The following is a 19,526-nucleotide window of genomic DNA, read 5'->3' on the forward strand; positions in this document are numbered from 1 at the left end:
AAAGTTTTACAACTTAAAGATGAAGTGTATGCATAGGGTTGTGCTTATCCTCCTACCACTTAATTTTTATTTTTCTCATAATTCTCTAGATGGAGCTAATTCTATTTAAAGTACTTCCTTCCTTCGTCATAAAATATAAGTATAAATGAGTCAACATTACTTTTTAAGGTGCTCAAATTGAACAAATTTAAACTAAATACATTAATTTTTGTTGATCAATTTTTCTTTATATTTTGAGACGGAAGAAATAAGACACAAAAAACATTATACAATTGCTTCACTTATACTTTATACTACGTATAAATACCTCTTTCAATTAAGATTTTAATCTTTGTATGTAACATATAATCTCTAAAATAATACACAAGAAAACATTGTACTATTGCCTCACTTATATTGAACACTGCTATATAAAGATACCTCTTTCATTAGGATTTTAATCTTTGCTCGGCAAGTTGTAAGAGGCAAGTATTTTATGTTAGTTCCAATCTCATGATTAACTATCATATTTAATACTTCATCTGTTTTAAGATGCATATTGCATTTTTACAATTTCTACTATTCATATACCTTATTTTAATCATATTTTTTAACCTATATATAAAATGTAACGTTATCATGTAAGATGTTATTCAATTTGTCTCAATAATTATTTTTAAAATATTAATTTTTTTTTATTTCTTTAGTATATATAATTAAAGATATTAACAGTCAAAATTATATATTAGTATGCATAAAATGTTTGACTGTCATATATATTTTAAAACGAGAAAAAATATAAGGAAAAATGGGCTTTGCTCCTCTTTTGTAACAAAAACAAAATACTAAATAAAAGGTATACTAAATAAAAAAGTCAATTGATGGATGAACATATCTAATCATACCGTACGTTTTTCCTTCTCTTATCTTATAGACAGCGGTGATACGTAAGTGCTATTTTCAGTCAAATAATATTATCTTAAATTTTTTTAAGGGAAAAATAAAATAATAAATATTTTAATTGTTGCGTACTCTTTTTGTTTGTAGCGGTTGAATATTTTTATTGTTTGCATACTCTTGTATAAAATAAAAAAGGACTTGACAAAGAAAAAGTCTTGTAAATCTTTTAAAACAGATGTCTTGCTAATTTGTTAACTTGTGTCTTTAAAACACATGTTAAGCATTCTAAAAACAGATGTTTTATGTTAAAATACAATATTTTGACTTTTAAAAAGTTGAATACATCCTTAATCAGCGTTCTGGTTCAATGGAAACGGCGCAAAGGAATATGAAGTCTAGCGTAGTCCATGTAAATATAACTTAGTTGGTAGGAAATATGATAATCGATTTGGATGAATGAGGCAAATTGAACAATCAAAGATTAGTAGCCATCAGGATGTGGTATGAATAACCCCTTGTGTTACTTTCAAATGAAAAACTGTGTGTTGTAGCCATGATGTTCATGGAAAAATATATATTAGAATTAGACCTAAAATTAGTTGTTGTTGATGATGAACAAATTGTTGATGTTGTTGGTGACACTGATGATGAAAAAAAAAAAAAAGAGAATTTATTTAAAGATTTTGATTATGTTGTTGGATGATAAATTTTAGTTGTTTTGGTTTGAGTTTTGGGTATAAATCTTTTTGTGTTACTGGATTTGATTTTGGTATGATATTGAAAGATGAAGAGGAAGGAAGATGAAGATTGTTACTGATTTTTAATTTTTATTTTTAGGAAATTCAAGAGAAATAGAGAAAGACAATAGAAATTATTATATGTTGTGAGTTCATTGTATAATTGTGTGTTTTTCAAATCCAACCCTTGATCATTAATCCTAAATGACATATGGGTAAGAGTTAACAGATTTTGCAAAAAAACTAACGGAGAGATCTAACTTGATTGAAGGAAGCAGAGATAAAGAACTAAATTGAGACGTTTTATAGTTATATGACCATTTTAAAAATAAGAATTAAGTTAAAGAACCAGATATTTAATTAAGCCATAAATTAATGTTAACTAAGTCATCTGCATGTTGATATCCTTCTCTAAAGATATTAGAAACACAAATTATGTTGCTAATTAACATCATACATTTGTTCCAATGGTTTCTTAAGTTCCAAGGAATCCGATTCAAAGGCAAGGGCCACCATAGATAAATCCGATTCAAACCACAAGTTACTCCAATTATTCTTAGATACAATTTCAATAGCTCTCGCTGTCGTGGGAGCTCAGCATGGTAAGCAGTTCCAATGCATGTATTCTCAACAAAACAACATACTCCGTTCGTCCCAAATTGTATGTTGCATTGGAAAAAAATATTTTAAACTATATGTCACTTTATAATACCAATGAAATATTAATGTTACTTTTTCTGTTATGTCATTAACTATTTATTACTCTCTCGTCTTTCAATTCTTTAATTTATCTTTCTCATACTATTTACTAAGGACAATTTTGTAAAACAACTCATAATATCTCTTTTTTACACAAAATTAATTATATTTCTTAATATGTGTGAAATGTCCAAACTTCATACAATTTGGGACGGTGGGAGTATAAGATGGACTTTGTTGTTTCTCAAAATTCCACCACATGATGAATGTTTGGAGAGGCACCATACATGTTAGATCTTATCCAACTAGCAAAAGGAAGTTGCCAAATTAATTACTTCTTTAATTATCGGTGCCTTTGGAGGATGCATGCTAACATTTAGCTTCTTCAAAATGACAATCATTCTTGATGGCCTCGGTTTGAACTATTGATGATCTAACCTAGCAATGTTGCATGTTAAGATTATGTAATTGTATTCTGATAGGAAGTTTTCACATTCTTAACATGATGGTTGAGTGAGACATCTCCTAGAGGCCATCAAGTTGCTAGGAAGTCATATAAAGTTATAGCCCTATAAATCGTAGCACAGCTCTGTCATAATTGATTCTTTGTTTAAACTACGTTTTTATCATTGAGAATTTCTAAGTCTTTTTAACTGTTTTCCCAAACCTTTACTTTTATTTATTCTTGTGACGAATGATTTATTTTATTTTCTTGCAAACAATTTTTCTGCTGGAAAGCTATAGAATGTTATAGCTCCCCAATCCCTGTGGAATCAATATTTTTTTTATAGTATAATTTGGACAATGTATACTTACACTTAGTATGTTCACCCTCTAATACTCATAGTATTATGGGAGACACCATTCAACATATACTCGTGAGCTTAGCTCAGTTGGTTGAAACAATGCATAAAATATGCAAGATTCGGAGTTCAAACCCCGGCCATTAAAAAAAAAAAAAAACACCATTTAACATAGAAGTCAACACCAAATGTTGAAAGCATAAGGACATTAAAAAAATAATGGGAGCTATAACCTCTTTTAGTAAGCTTCTCATCAATGGACATTTTGTCCAAGTTATAGCCCCAGCAACCTCTTTATTAGGGCATTTTGTCTTGCATGAGTCTTGCAACCTCTTTTAGCTCAACGCAGCTTTGAAAAGTTAAGCATTTTTCAATGAGAGATCGGCAGAAGAGGTATCAATCAAAAGCAGTTGATCTTCCTGATTCTAAGGAGGGGTAGTAACAAGATTCTTGAGATCAAAGTAATAAAGGTGCATGCAGTAATCTGCAACATCTTGATTAAACTTCCTAAATGTTGCTAAATTTTACTTAACTTTATTGATTATTTTTTTCCTCAAGGTTCCTTTTTTTCTTACGAAACTTTCTCAAGGTTCTTTGTTTTGGTCATATTGGATTATTTTTAAACAATACACATTATTATTTAATATTTCCGGTAAAACATGCTTGCGTTTCATGTCTTATATATTTAAAGTTTTAAAGAGATTTACGTATCAACCATTGAATTTTGCGATTAACATCCACCAATTTTTTATTTTTTTTTTTGGAAATTGGACGTCGTTACTTGAATGTGCTTTTGTCTCAAGTCATATTCTGCATAGCATCATTCTAACAATATTATGACATTTTTCGTCGTTTTGGCAATATTCTGTTACACCTTTACCTCATTTCATTCACGTCTTTATCATGTTTACTAATTTAACATACATATTCCCCTTCAAGAGAAAAATTTAACATAGATATCCAAATATTTAGCTTTATTTTGGCAGTGTGCACATGGGGTGGTTGCATCTCTTTGGTTTGATAGGTCATATATTATTATTTATAAATGAAGTCTCTATCTCATTCTGTTTAATTTTTCTTTTATAAACGCATTAAGCAAATGTGAACCGTGCATGCTGAAAGGCATAAAGAGTACTCTTATTAATTATTAAAATAAAATGATGAAATACAATAAAGTCAAATTCATATGCCGTACATGATGAAATCAATAAAGTCAAATTTCATTTCATATGGCCGTACATATGCGATCCACACCAACCCGAGCTGTCACTGATTATAAAAAAAATTATTTTGATAATTTATAATTTAGAGATTTGTACCAAAAGATAAAATATAATAATTTAGAGATATTTAATAGACTTTAAAAAAAAAAAAAAAAACAGGTTGACATACTGTTTATTTATCATTTTTTTTAGGGATACTGTTTATTTACCATATTAAGAATCATTTTATTATAAATTGTATAAGAAAAACTCAATTGGTGGTAACAAGGACGTTAATATAGTTCAAAATCTCGATTCTTCACTTCTTTAGATTTAAAATGTGTGAGTTTAGCCATTAAACTAATCGATCAAATCATACATTATTACTTTAAAATGTAGTCTCTATCTATTTATGATTAATGAGTAATGACTTATAATCTTTATAAATTGATGAAATATAATAAAGTCAAATTTTGTATGGCCGTACACATGCAATTCACACCAACCGGGTTGTCACCGATCATAAAAAAATTATTTATTTGATAGTATTTTATAATTTAGAGATATTTATTAGACATTTCTTAAAAAAAAAAAAATAATAGACATGCTTTGTGGGATTGTGATAGCTTTAAATGTCCCGGACCAGATGATATTAATTTGGGTTTCTTCAAAGACTTTTGGGAAATCTTAAAGATTGATTTATTGAATTTTTTTGCGGAGTTTTACTATCATGGTAAGTTAACTAAAGGCCTTAATTCTTCTTTCGTAGCTTTGATTCCAAAGGTTGAAAGCCCTCAAAGGGTGGCAGATTTTCTTCCTATAGCCTTGGTGAGTAGTGTTTATAAAATTTTATCTAAAGTCCTGGCCAATCGATTGAGAATGGTGGTTGGAAGCGAAGTGTGGTGTCTGCTTCTCAATCTGCTTTTATTAAGGGTAGACAGATTTTGGATGGGATTCTGATAGCAAATGAATTGGTAGATGATGCAAAGCGTAATGATAAAGAGCTACTTATGTTTAAAGTGGATTTTGAAAAGGCGTATGATTCGGTGGATTGGGGGTACTTAGATGAGGTGATGGGTAAAATGAATTTTCCGCGTATGTGGCGTTCTTGGATTATGGAGTGCGTTGCAACGGCTACAGCTTCCGTGCTAGTGAATGGTTGTCCGACTGATGAGTTTCATTTTGAAAGAGAACTCCGTCAAGGGGATCCTCTTTCCCCTTTTCTGTTTCTGTTAGCTGTTGAAGGCCTTAATGTGATGATGACTGCGGTTGGCTCAATTGGTTTGTTTACATCGTATACAATTGGGACGCAGGTACCTGTGTCAGTGTCCCATCTGCAGTTTGCTGACGACACTTTATTGGTAGGTGTTAAGTCTTGGGCTAATGTTAGAGCAATGAAGGTTGTCCTATTGTTATTTGAAGCTATATCAGGTCTGAAAGTTAATTTTCACACAAGCATGTTGTTTGGTGTGAATATTACTGAGTCTTGGCTGCATGAGGCAGCGGTGGTTATGCACTATAGGCATGGATAGTTACCTTTCATTTATTTAGGTTTGCCTATTGGTGGGGATCCTCGTAAACTTCTCTTTTGGTACCCTTTGGTTGAGAGAATTCGTCGGCGGTTATCCGGGTGGAAGTCTAAAAATTTATCGTTGGATGGTCGGTTGGTTTTGCTAAAGTCCGTTATGTCGTCCATTCCAGTTTATTTCCTTTCTTTCTTCAAAGCTCCCTCAGGTTTCATTTTTACCCTTGATTCTATTTTTATTAATTTTTTTGGGGGTGGTGGTGAGGATTCTAGGAAAATTTCTTGGATTAAATGGGATAATATTTGTTTGAATAAGGAGAATGGGGGTTTGGGTGTGAAAAGATTGCGGGAGTTCAATATGTTTTTATTAGGAAAGTGGGTGTGGAGGGTTTTGGAGGATAAGGAAAGTTTATGGAATGTGGTGTTGCGTCCGAAATACAGAGAGTTTGGAGGGAGGGTGCGGTTTTGTGAGGGTGTTGGGTTGATTTGGTGGCGTCAGTTAAACCAAATTAGAGCTGGTGTGGGGTTGGCTGAGTCTACGTGGTTGGTTGATAACATAGTCAGGAAGGTAGGAGATGGGAGTACCACCATGTTTTAGGAGGATTCTTGGTTGTTAGATGTTCCGCTGGCAGTGTCTTTCTCTAGACTTTTTGAGTTGTCAGAAAATAAAGGTGTAACGGTGAGGGGGATGTTTTTGTTAGGATGGGGGGTCGATGGGGGTGCTTGGAGGTGGAGACGGAGATTATTTGCATGGGAGGAAGAGTTGGTGGAGGAGTGTGTGGAGCGGTTGACTAACTTTGTTTTGCAGGTAGACATGTCTGATAGATGGGTGTGGAGACTCCACTCGTCACAAGTATATATGGTGCATTCAGCTTATTCTTACTTAACAGCGGTGGACACTAACATCACTGCATATTTTGATCAATTTTTATGGCTTAAAGCAGTCCCCTTAAAAGTTAATATTTTTGTTTGGCGGCTCTTTCTGAATAGACTTGCTACAAAGGATAATCTTCGCAAGAGGAATGTTCTTGAGGCTACCAATGTTTCTTGTGGTGCTTTATGTGGTAAGGAGGAGGAAAGGGATCATTTGTTTTTCCAATATGATTATTATGGTCGATTATGGCTTATGCTATCGGATTGGTTAGGTTTTGTTACGGTTCTCAATGGCAATTTATATACTCATGCTAATCAGTTTTGCGCTCTTGGAGGTTTCTCAAAGAATTCTATGAAAGCTTTTACTATTATTTGGATTTCGGTCTTATATACTATATGAAAAGATCGCAACAGGAGGATTTTCCAAAACCAAATTGTTCTTTTGGAAGTTCTACTTGAAAGAGTCAAATTTCAAACGTTTTGGTGGTTGAAAGCTAACTGCATCTTGTTCGTTTTTTATTATTCTTATTGGAGAAAAAATCATTTACCTTGTTTACAGACTGTTTTGTAAAGTCTGTTTCTGGTTTTTGTTTTATGGCTCTCATTGCCTTTTTGTATTGTAATTAAATTTCTCAGTTTTCTCTGGCACATATTGTGCTTGAGTGACTGATTTTTTAATATATTTTTATTAGTTTCTTAAAAAAAAAAAAGACATGCTTTGTGTTTGTTGATTATTACTTTTATTATAAATTTATAAAAAAAAAATAAATAAATAATTATGAGAAACTGCTCAAAACCGTGCCTAATTTTTTAAAAGAAAATTCCTTCATTTTTTTTTTTTAAGTTGTAACAAACAAATGAAAATATCTATGCAAGTTATTTAAAAAATTTACTTTCTTTTAAGGCTAAATACCTCCCTGGGTCATTTAAGTTTCGTGATTGTTTCGGATAGGTCTTTTAAGTTAATTTCTAAGGTTTCAGATAAGTCCTTTAAGTTTTGAGTTTGTTTCGGATAGACCCTTTAAGTTTCTAAGGTTTCAGATAGGTCTTTTAACTTTCGAGTTTGTTTCAGATAGGTCATTTCTATCAACCTCCGTTAAGCCAAAGTTAATATGTCCGTTAAATCAAAGTTGTAAAGTCCGTTAACTTTCGAGTTTTTAAAATAGTAAAATACAATAAAGTCAAATTCATATGGCCGTACATGATGAAATCAATAAAGTCAAATTTCATATGGCCGTACATATGCGATCCATAACAACCCGACCTATCACTGATTATAAAAAATTTAATTTGATAATTTATAATTTAGAGATTTGTACCAAAAAATAAAATAAAATAATTTAGAGATATTTAATAGACATAAAAAAACAAAAACAAAAAAACAGGTAGACATACGGTTAGTTTATCATATTAATAATCATTTTATTATAAATTCTATAAGTAAAACTCAATTGGTGGTAACAAGGACGTTAATATAGTTCAAAATCTTGATTCTTCATTTTTTTACATTTAGGGTATGTGAGTTTAACCATTAAATTAATTGATCAAGTTATACATTATTACTTTAAAATGTAATGTAGTCTCTATCTATTTTTGATTAATTTTTCTTTTATAAACGGTAAGCAAATATAAACCGTGCATACTGAAAGGCACCAATGACTTATTTTTTAGAGGAAAGTCACTAACGAGTAATGACCGATAATCTTTATAAATTGATGAGATATAATAAAGTCAAATTTTGTATGGCCGTACACATGCAATCCACACCAACCGGGTTGTCACCGATCATAAAAAAAAAAAAAAAATTATTCAATATTTTATAATTTAGAGATATTTATTAGACATTTCTTTTAAAAACATAATAGACATACTTTGTGTTTGTTTACCTTATTGATAATCACTTTTATTATAGTTCTTGTGAGCGTAGCTCAGTTGGTAGGGACAATGCATAATATATGTAAGGTCCGAGGTTCAAACTCTGAACACCACATAAAAAAAATTACTTTTATTATAAATTTATAAAAAAAAATAATTATGAGAAACTACTCAAAACCGTTTCTAATTTTTTAAAAGAAAATTCCTTCATTTTTTTTTTGAAGTTGTAACAAAAAAATGAAAATATCTATGCAAGTTATTTAAAAAAGTTACTTTCTTTTAAATAAAACTTATAACAAGCAGACCCTATAGATTACCCTTGTTTGAGATTATTTGACAGTAAAATCACTTTATAAGTAAAAAATTAACTTTAATGTTATGTTTGAGTAAATTTTGTTAAAAACATAAGGTATATATATGTTATAAAAGAAAAAATGTTTTTTGTGAAAAAATTATTTTCAAAAGAAATTGGTGAAATGCAAAATCACATTTAAAAGTTTTTTTTCTTTTTTATAATTATTGTAAACAAACGCAAAATAATGTATGTCTTTGGCCTCTGGGAAAGTCTTTGTGTTGAACTTCACATAACCCTTTATTAATAAAAAAAAAAAAAAAAACTCTAAAAAAATTATATAACCGGAGTTTAAAATCATTTATAAACAAAAACTCAGCCATCAAAGACGCAGGTTGCTCTCTCTAAGATATTTCGTGACATTGCCTAATTTTGTGCAAGCATTCCATCCATCACGAGATCCTTAAGATAAAACAGTTCAGCTACAACAGTATTGAAGTCCTACTACTTGTAAGATCCATTTTAAAAATACATCTTAAATATGGCAATAAGATCACTTGAATATGGTAATAAGACCACTCTATAACCCGAAGGGACAAATTTATCGAAGGAATAATTTTTGGAAGGGACAGAAAAGAAAGGGGGCTTGGAATTCTATCAAGCTGAAGAAGGAGAAGAGAGAAAACTCGGAAATGGTTTGAGTTTTGATATACTTATAAGTGGGACTTGAGCACTCTTTGGGTAGTGCGAAAACCAAAATGGTAAGAAAAATGGATGGATCAGATCCCATAACCATTGGAAAACGAGTAAATAAGCAATTACTCCCCTGAAATTGTAAGTTTCATCAATTACCCCCCTGAAATTAAGAAAACTTCAATTACCCCCCTGAAATTGCACGACGTTAATCAATTTGCCCCCTCCGTCAAAATTTTCTGTTAGTCAACATGACGTTTTGCAAATACCCCCCTGAAGTTTTGCACTTATGTGCAAAATGCCCCTTGAACTTGAAATTTTTTATTTTTTTTTTCTTGTATTTGACTCAAAAGATATTAAAGGCAAACAATTAACATTTAGCTTTATGTTGGGTCAATTCTCATCACATTATTCTGCACCATAATCGAAATTTATTTGTTTAATCTATTTATTTGTTGTTTTCTTTCTTTTTTGATAGCAACTCTTGTTAATTTTTTAACTACTCATTAACCATTTTTGTTGTATGGTATGATGGGTAGCTGTTTACTATTGATTTCAAATGCTCCAAAAACATAATCTATATCTATATGCATAAAAGGAACACAAAAACCCTATCCAATCCAAACAATGTTCATGAGCTTCATGAATGGAAATTGTAAACAAACACAAATGGAAATAAACAAATGGACAGAGGAGAATGACACCATAATCAACTTGTAAAGGAAGGTCAATAAGTCAAAGGTGAAATCACAATGATGATACACATGACGTCATGACGTTAATAAAATTCAATAATTCTATTCCAAGAACTTAAGAGGAGACTTAAAACTAATTGTTAATTGTTTGTCTTTAATATCATTTGAGTCAAGGATAAGAAAAAAATATATAAATTTTAAAGTTCGGGGGCATTTTGCACATAAGTGCAAAACTTCATGGGGTATTTGCAAAACGTTATGTTGACTAACTGAAAAACTTGACGGAGGGGGTAAATTGATTAACGTTATGCAATTTCATGGGGGTAATTGAAGTTTTGATAATTTCAGAGAGATAATTGACGAAACTTACAATTTCAGGAGGGAAATTGACTATTTACTCATTGGAAAACGGAAAACCTAATCAAGCCTCATTAAAAACAGACGCGAGAGTAAGATTGAACATGGAGGACGCACGTGAGTGTGTGCCCAACACACGTTGACATATGCAAAAGTGTGAAGTTGACCGAAAACAAAATATCCAAAATTAAAAATAATTCAAAGTTACATAAAAAATCAATATAAGACAAAACTCGCACGCCCCAAGTATCATACCTGTACTATATATACGCTAGTGTTGTAACCAAAAAAAAAATACGCTAGTATTGTGTGTAATCTCTTAAGTGGGACTACTAGGATTTTTCAATTCATACACCAACATACTTGTACGTTCCAACAAAAAATAACCTTAAAATTTGTATAAAAATACCTTAAAATGAGTTCATCTCAAGTATTATATAACTTGTAACAAATCGGAAGAAAACTTTTTGTTTTTTTTTAAGGACAAACGGATGAAAACTTAGCTAGCCAAATAATATTGTTTTCCTCTCAAACATTTTCGGGTCTAAAAAAGAGCTTATAACTCTTAGCTTATACTAGCTTATAAGTTCGTTGACAAAAAAAATTCTGTTTGGTAACACTTTTTCCCCATGAGCTTATAGCTTATTTCACGAGCTTATAAGCTATTTTTCAGAAGCTATTCCAAGTAGCTTTTGAAGCTTATAGCTTATAGATTCTCACTTTTAATTCCAATTTTACCCTTATTATTCTAACTAAATTCCATTTTTTTTACCCTTATCATTTATTATATTATAAATTAAAATACATATGTTCTTCCATTTTTTGGTGCCTTATGGTCTTTGGTGAGGGAGTGGCTGGGGTTTGAAGGCGTTGATTCTCAGTCTATGGCGGATCACTTTTTGCAATTTATTCAGCATGCTGGTAGTTTGAAATCACGTCGATCGTTCTTCCATTTGATTTGGCTTCAGTGTATTTGGGTTTTATGGAATGAGCGGAATGATAGAGTTTTTAGAAACAGGCAGAGCTCTTTATCACAAATGTAGACAAAGTAAAATCATCTTCTTTGTGGTGGTTAAAAGCTAGTAATGTTGTTTTTAGCTATGGTACTCATAATTGGTGGTCGAGCCCTTTGGTTTGTATGGGCATCGATTGATAACTTGTGTATTCTTGACAGGATTTGTTTTCTTCCGTGATTGTTTAGCACACCTTGTGCTGTAACAATTACGTTTGTGGTAATATATATTTGGCAAAATTACACAATTAGTCCCTTAACTTTATTTTAGGTAACACTTTCGTCCTTTATCTTTTTTTTGTCACGATTTAGTCCTTTATGTTATAAAATAACAACATAGTTATCCTTTTTTATGAAAAAAATAATCAAAAACTCCAAAAAAAATCATCAAACTCATAGGCAAACGTAAATCTTCATTATACAAGCATATAAAATCAAATTTCTTTGAAAAAAATCTCATAAAAAATGATAAGATATTGTCATTTTATAACATAAAGGACTAAATCGTGACAAAAAAAAGATAAAGGACGAAAGTGTTACCTAAAATAAAGTTAAGGGACTAATTGTGTAATTTTGCCTATATATTTCATTTTGGCTTGTCAAAAAAAAACATATGTTTTAAATATGAATGTTATTTTTTTATGAATGAAAGATCTTTTTTTTTTCAATAGAAAAAGATATTTTTTTTACTGTTACGTTTATGTTTTTTTTCGTTACAATTGTTATGTTTTTTTGTGGGGCTATTTCAATATTTAATGTCACCTTTTTTTTTTTTTTTTTGCAAAATGACACGTTATTTTTGTGTGATATATCATAATTGTAGAGAATAAGAACAAGGACAATAATTTTCTCCAACAAAAAAAACTGAGAACGTTACGTTTACCTTCACTATATATATATATATATTTGTACAAACTATATTTATTGTTACGTTTAAAATTTTTTACACTTTATATCTAAATTTTTTAGGCAAATGAAAATAAATATAAATTAACATTTAGGAATTAAAAATTAATTTAATAATAATATTAAATTAACAATTTTTAATTTTTAAATATTTTAAACATTAATTGATATAAACTTTATTATGAATTAAAAATGTCATTTTATGTAATTTTACATCTATCAACTAAATGACTAATTGAACCGCTAATTTTACCAAACACTTCAAGTAGCTTATCAGCTATTAATCATCAGTTATAAGTCATTAGTTATAAGCTATCAGCCATCAACTATAAGCTATAAGCTAGCTTGTCAGTCATCCACTATTTTTACTAATGAGAGTCTTCATATACTAATTAATCGTTTTCCACAATGCAATAAAAAAAAAATCGTTTTCCGAAAGCAATTTATTGTCAACGTAATACCGCTGATTTATATATTTCACCAACTTGTCATGTTACTTGAATTGCTTGAATATTTCGAATAGATTTTCGTTTATGTTTTCACATGTTTACCGTGAAAGTAATCATTGTGCTGATAAAATTGTTAAATAGTCTTTCTTTTAAAAAAAAAATTTGTTAATTAATCTGTCTAGTTAAATACATGTTGGACTATTCGTAATCGTACATATATGTCTGGTCTACTATTTTAATTTTCAAAAGTCTCCATTTGAAGGGTAAATTATTCAACACAACTCACACAAGTCGAAATTGATCAATTAAAACTCAATAAAGGGAACATTAATCAACACAATTTTTTTTTTGAGGAATCTATCAACACAACTTATCACAAGGGAAAACCCACCTTTTTTTTTTTTTTTTTTGTGGCAAATTAATTAATCAACACAACTTACACAAGTGGAAATTGGCAATTAAAACTTAGGATAAAGGGCAAATTAATTAACACAACTTAAACAAGGCTCACACGCACCTTTTTTTTGGGTAAATTAATCAACAAAACTTACACTACTGGAAATTGAGCAATTAAATAAAACTTAAGATAAAGCGGAAATTAATCAACAAAACTTACACAAGGGAAAACACACCCTTTTTTTGGCAAACTAAATCAACACAACTTATATCAGGAAGCTAGATGAAAGAAGTAAAAGTGAAATTATGTTGATGATTGAATGATTACAAGGCTATATATACATAAATTAAAGTGCATCATAACCTAGTGTGTAAGCAGTAGTATATAAGAAACTATGTATTCTCATCACTCTGTGATATCCCCCCACAAGTTGGAGGTTGGTAAATGTTTATCAACCCTAACTTGGATAAGAGGATATTGAAAGGCTTAGGAAGCAATGCTTTTGTGAAGAAATCAGCCACTTGATCTTGTGAAGAAACTGTAAGTAATTTGAGAACCCCTGACTGCAATTTGTCCCTAATTAAGTGACAGTCAATTTCCAAATGTTTTGTTCGTTCATGAAAAACAGGATTGTTAGCTATGTGGATGGCGCTTTGATTGTCACAATATAGTACTGGTAGCTTAGGGCAAGTAGTGTGTAAATCTTTCAGAAGATACAAGATCCATTGAAGCTCACATGTAGCAGAAGCTAAAGCTCTATACTCAGCTTCAGAAGAAGATTTGGAGACAGTGATTTGCTTCTTAGTTCTCCAAGAGATCAATGAATTGCCTAAGAAGAAACATTGGCCAGAAATAGATCGTCTAGTATCAATACATCCAGCCCAGTCTGCATCTGAGAAACCTTGCAAGTTGAGAGAAGAACTTCTGGGAAAGAACAAGCCTTTGCCAGGACAACTCTTAAGATATTTGAGAACTCTAAGAGCTGCTGAATGATGAGCTTGTGTTGGTTGTGAAAGAAATTGGCTCAGTTGTTGGGTGATGAAGGTAATATCAGGTCTAGTGTTGTTAAGATATAGTAACCTGCCAACCAACCTTCTACATGCTGGAACATCTTCAAAAGGTGAACTGGAATCCAGATGAAGCTTAATAGATGAATCAGAAGGAGTGGATATAGGTTTAGAACCTAGAGATCCTATATCAGCAAGTAAATCCAGACAATATTTTCTTTGGCAAAGGGAAATTCCAAGTTTGGAATGTGCTACTTCAATGCCTAAAAAATATTTCAGTTGGCCTAAATCTTTTATTTTGAAGAGTGAATCCAAAATAGACTTAATGTGACTGAATTCACTGATTGAGTTGCCAGCAAGGATGATGTCATCCACATACACCAAAAGCACAGTGAAGGAAGTGGAGGTTTTCTTGACAAATAAGGAATAATCAGATGTAGCTTGAGTGTAATGTTGATCAAAGAGAACAGATGTCAACTTCTCATACCACTTTCTACTGGCTTGTTTTAAACCATAAAGAGATTTAGTTAACTTGCAGACTTGATTGAGTTTAGAAGATTTGATACCAGGAGGAACCATCATATACACATCTTCTTGTAAATCTCCATGCAAAAAGGCATTATTGACATCAAGTTGATGGAGATGCCAGTTGTTGATGGAAGACAAAGCAATTACAAGTCTGACTGTTGTGAGTTTGGCAACTGGGGAGTATGTATCAAGATAATCCAAACCCTCAATTTGATTGTAACCTTTAGCCACCAATCGTGCTTTGTATCTCTCAACCGTTCCATCAGCATGAAATTTGACCTTATAAATCCATCTGCAACCAATAGGCTTCACATTTGGTGGTAAATCCACAAGTTTCCAAGTACCAGTTTTCTCAAGAGCCTGAAGTTCAACTTGCATAGCATGCTTCCAGCAATCAAGCTTGCTTGCCTCAGCATAAGATTTTGGCTCAGGTTGGGTGTGAAGAGACATGACAAAAAAGGAACGACTGTTAGATAAATGATGATGAGAAAGAGAATGAGTTATAGGGTATGTGAAAGCATGTATGTTATTGCATATGTAATCTTGTAAGTATGAAGGAGCAGTAACATTTCTAGTGGAATGTCTAGGAACAATAGGAAGTATAGGTGATGTAGGAGGAGTAGGGTCAGGGGAAGGATGATCTGGAGCAATAATATCATCAATAATAGGTGGAGAAGGTAAGTTTGGAGCAACAGGTGTAGGATGAAAATATGAAAAATACTGCCAATCAGGAGAAGTGGAAGAAGAAGTATGTGGATAGGGAAGAAAATTTTCATGAAATGTGACATGTCTAGAGATAAAAATTTCTCTAGAATGAAGGTCATAAAGAGTGAATCCTTTGTAACCTGACTGGTAACCTATAAAAATGGATTTTCTGGCTCTATGTTTCAATTTTGTTGTATGAGATTGTAAAGTAGAGGCATAGCATAAACAACCAAAAACTTTGAACAAAGAACTATCAGGAAGTTTATGATGAAGAACAAAATAAGGAGATTGATTGTTGAGAGTGGGTGTGGGAACTCTATTGATGAGAAAAACAGCATGTTGTATAGCATAACACCAATAAGCAGGAGGAAGTTTAGACTGATAAAGTAAAGCTCTCCCAACATTGAGAATGTGTTGGTGCTTTCTTTCAACTCTCCCATTTTGTTGGGGAGTCTCAACACAAGACTTTTGATGAATAATACCATGTGAAGAATACAAGGTGGATAACATGAATTCAGGGCCATTATCAGTTCTTATAAACTTGGGAGTGGTGTGAAAATGGTTCTTAATCATAGTGATAAAGTTTTTAACATGTGTGGAAACTTCAGCTTTGGTTTTAAGGAGAATAATCCAAAGGAATCTACTATGATCATCTAAAATAGTTAAAAAATATATGTGGCCATGAACAGAAGCAGTAGATATAGGACCCCAAATATCTAGATGAATAAGCTCAAAATATAAGAAGTACTGGAAGTAAAAGGTAAATGTTTGTGTTTAGCAAAATGACACAAATCACAAATAGCTTTATTATCAATTTTAATAGAAGGATACAATAGAGACAGAGTTTGAAGTCTTTGTTTAGACAAGTGACCTAACCTAAAGTGCCACAAGGTATCTGAAGGTACAAAAGTAGGAATTTTATTACAAGAAGAAGGCAAAACAACATTACAATATTTTGTAGGGGAACTAAACAATTCTAAATTGCAAGAACTGCTAGAAGGATAAAATTTGTATAAGCCATCCATCTGCTTAGCCAAACCAATCATCTTCAAAGATTGTTGGTCCTGTATGAGACATTTGTCAAGAGAAAAATGAAAGAAACAGGTCAAAGACTCACACAACTTAGCCACAGAGATGAGGTTAAGCAGAAAATTTGGAGAATAAAGAACATGATTAAGATAAAATTTTGAATTGAAAGAAACAGTACCAGCATAATGCACTAAAACAATAGTACCATTAGGTAAAGAGACATTAACTGGTTTAATTCTATAAAATGAGCTAAAAAAGGTTATATCACAACAAATGTGCTCATTAGCACCTGAATCAATGAGCCAGAAAGGAGGCTTATTTGTGGAGGAAGAGGGAAAAGAAACAGGTATACCTGCTGAAGACTCAGAAGCTGAAATGCTGGAGGAAATAAGAGGACTAGCAGCAATATGATTGGAAGTTGTTTGAGGGGTGGAAGATGCAGGAACAACCAAGTTTGCTTGTTGAAGCATGGACACAAGTTGAGTCAACTGGTCTTGAGAAAAGCTGATGTTGGAATTTGCAGAAGTACTTGAACCAGAAGAAGAGTTACCAGCATCTGAATCTTCTTGAGAAGCAACATTAACACGAGGTTGAGTTTTATTCACATTGGGAAATCCATGTTTCAAGTAACAAAAATCCACAGTGTGATTGGTTCTATTGCAGAAAGTGCAAAGTCTAGTAGGTTTAGGTTGTGAATAACTCTTGCCACGCCTTTGAAATCTTCTAGTATCAGTAGCATTTATCTGAATAGATGTATCATCAGCAACACTTAAAGAAGGAAGTGAAGCATGATTACTCTCTTCTTGAACCACCAAAGAATAAACTTTGTTCAAGGAAGGAAGAGGATCAAGAAGAAGTACTTGAGTACGAACCACAGAAAATTGATCATTTAAACTAGTTAGAAATTGCATGATTTGGTCTTCATTCCTATGTGTCTTAGCAATTCTAGAAGCAAGGCAACGACATTGATGGACACATACACAATTAGGAATAGGTCTGTGTGAAGATAATTCCTCCCAAAGAGACTTCATTTCAGTAAAATAATCCAAAACAGTTTTAGCACCTTGTTTCAGATTATTGATGGAAGATCTTAAATTTGCAATACGAATACGATCAATTTTAGAAAAACGTTCTTTCAGATCAAGCCAAACCTCAAGAGCAGTATCACAAAACACAACAGTTGGTGCTATGGAGTCAGAAACGGAATTGATGAGCCAAGATTGCACAAGATGATTGCATCGTTCCCAAGCTGCACGGTTCAAATCATCTTCATCAGGCATAGGTATAGAGCCATTGATGAAACCTAACTTGTTCTTCGTTCCCAACGAACGTTCAACCGTACGACTCCAAGCTATGTAATTGGAACCAGTGAGTTTGGGAGTAATGGAGAGAGAATTGGGACTTTCACTAGGATGAACAAAGAATACTGATTCAGTATCAGGATTAGAGTTACGAGGAGCCATGGAAAATCAATCAACAACAATCAGAAGCAAAAAAAAAGGAGAAACCAGCGAGATAAAATGATTGAAAAGGAAAATTCAATCAATCAACAAGAAGAATCAGCAAGAAGAAGAAGAATCACGGTGGATAGACAACAATCAACACCGGAAAAACCAGAGAAACCGATCGGAGAACGATCGGAGAAGAAGGTGCAACGGAAGAAAAACGGTTATGGAAACCGTTATGGATCGTAACAACCTTTCTCTTAAGGAGAGAAGGCGCGTGATACCATATCAGGAAGCTAGATGAAAGAAGTAAAAGTGAAATTATGTTGATGATTGAATGATTACAAGGCTATATATACATGAATTAAAGTGCATCATAACCTAGTGTGTAAGCAGTAGTATATAAGAAACTATGTATTCTCATCACTGTGTGATAACTTATACAAATGGAAACTGAGCAATTAAAACTTAAGATGTAGGGAAAATTAATCAACACAACTTACACAAGTGGAAATCGGGCAATCAAAACTTAAGATGAAGGCCGTGCATTGGGAATCAAGGTTTGACAATGTTAAAGGTTTGGTTGTGTATGTCTAAAGCCAAAGTTTTACAACTCAAGAGTTTATCTCAACTCGTTTTACATAAGTAAACTCGAATCGGAAACTCGTACAAGTTTACCTAAAATTAAAATTATATAAAATTTATTTTATATATATATATATATATATATATATATATATATATATATGTAGCATATGTAAGCTAATATTTAAACAAAACATAACCAATTAACTATTAACCACATTTAAATAATAAACTCTAACAATATAAAACAAAATTTATCAGTACATTTAAACACTGTATCATCTTCAGTTGTATTTTTAACTTCAATTGTTCCATTTTCTCATTTAAATACTTGAGAAAGTAAGATATTTGAATGATTTCAAAACAATCAATAATAACAAGCTTATGAATGCATTCCCTAAAATTCAATGTATGTCATTGTCACGCATAGGCGTACCTTCTGGACATAACAAGCATGGAAAAAACAAGTTATGTTAACCATAAAGGCAACATTTCAGCACCTTGGGATTGAAAAAAGAATTGGATTTTGAAAGAAAATGAAACAAAAAAATAACCAAAATAAAAAATAAAAAAAATTCAAAGGTAAATTTGGACGAGTTTACTCTGAGTTTACACGAGTTTATCGAGTTTAACACATGTTAACTCGGTCAAACTCGTCAAACTTTTCGATTTCACCAAAAACCGAAATTACCTCCGAATTAACACATTTTTGCCACCTAAAAACGTAAACTTGGGCGAGTTAACACTCGATTTGTGGATCAGTTCCTAAAGCTATGCCTATCCTCCCACTACTCAATCCTTTTTTTTCTTTCATATTCTTTAGACCGAGTAAT

Source organism: Medicago truncatula, chromosome 4 (genome assembly GCF_003473485.1).
Source record: "Medicago truncatula cultivar Jemalong A17 chromosome 4, MtrunA17r5.0-ANR, whole genome shotgun sequence".
Taxonomy (NCBI): Eukaryota; Viridiplantae; Streptophyta; class Magnoliopsida; order Fabales; family Fabaceae; genus Medicago; species Medicago truncatula.